Raw genomic sequence first — 1,768 nt, forward strand, 5'->3', positions numbered from 1 at the left:
GTGCACATTAAAAATAAATTAAACAATACATATATTTATTTATGAATACATAATGATTAATAAATAATTTGATAACTAATTTTTATGTACACATAATCAGTGGCAGAACTTAAAATAAAATTTTGGAGGAGGCAGATAGAAAATAATTGTCAAAATATTTTTTATATGAATCCCATTTAAGATAAGTTCGTCTAATCTCATCTCTTTGATTTGGGTGATATTGCCAAATTTAAAGCCATTTTTCAAGATCTCGTTCCAAAAAGTTAAGGTTAAAGTCATCAAATGTAATTTTTTGAACTTTTGAAGGTTATATCTCACTTTCTTCATGATTCGTTAAAGTAGAAGAACCATCTACATGTGTTAATATTGTAAAAGTTATATGTTCTCCTTCAAGATCCGTCACTGCACATAATTTTATCCCCACTATCAAAATTTTCTACATCCGTCACTTATCATATTCAACATATTTAGACTAAAACTTCTACTAAGATAGATTGGCAGTATCATATTCTCTGTGTGTGAGTTTTTCTCAAATGCAGCGTAATACAGAAATCTTTATACCAAGCGTCTCTTGGCTTTTAGTCTAAAATCTAAATATCTCTTTCCAAAAATATTCGGTTTTTATTCTGTAGGACTTCAACTTTGATATAGATTTAGAGTTTTAAAAATTGTTTAATTTTAGCCTCTAAAAACTTATAACAATCTAATTTCAAGACTTTAAATAAATAAATTATTATTTTGATGGACTTATGTATAAACTTTTATAGGAACTTAAACAAATATATTTCTTTAATACTGAACTAAAAAACTAAACTAATAAACTGTGATGGGGATTTTTTTTTTAGTAGAATAGGGGTTAAAGACCTCAATAGAAAGACAAAATAAACCAAATAAAGTAAAATTAATTAGTTACATTCTTTTAATATAAGAGAGTCAAAAGTATCTAAAGATCATGAATTGTATTCAAAGGGAGAGAATAAAAAAATGGAGTCCATATGGTAGATTCCGTCCTTTTTTAGCTAAAATATCTGTCACTCGAATTTACTTTTTGAAGAATATGGTTTCAACTCACCTGTGGAATTCTTCTCACAAAAGTAGCAATATCTTCAAGGAGTATTACACAGGGATGTTGGACTGAACATTCATTTTTAATAAAATTTATGGTCATTATTTCAAAGTCTGACTCAACTACATATCAGAACTCATTAGTCACGGTAATTTCGAGACCTCTAATAATACTCCATAGCTCCGCTTGCATAATTGAGCAGCTGCCTAGATTATAAGAGAAACCTATGACAATGCAAACCTTCCCAATTGATTATGAAATACTCCTCCACAGCTTGCATTCTCTGTATGGCTGAAGAAGGATTCATCGACGTTGATCTTAATGAAGACTTCATTTGGGGGGAACCAACGGATCAAGTCCTGATTAGTATTAGTTTTCTTTGGGATAATATTCGCGTTCATCACTGCACCAAACTCATAACTCCTGTTTATAATAGATTCAGCAACTCTTATAGGATTAGAATTCTTCTTTTCGAACACTTGTTTGTTTCTAGAATATCACAATAAGGATAATAAAGTCACTTCGAATTTTACTGACTAATCATCAGAGAAAGACAAGTTTTTAATGAGCCAATTAATATGATTCAAGCTAAAAAATTCTCCAATACAGTTACAAGACTGTAATAAATTCCAGGCAGCTCTAGCAAAACGACAGTCACAAAACACATACATAAACCTAAACATAAAAGCTTGTGCGATATTA

This window comes from Arachis ipaensis, chromosome B05 (assembly GCF_000816755.2).
Source record: "Arachis ipaensis cultivar K30076 chromosome B05, Araip1.1, whole genome shotgun sequence".
NCBI lineage: Eukaryota > Viridiplantae > Streptophyta > Magnoliopsida > Fabales > Fabaceae > Arachis > Arachis ipaensis.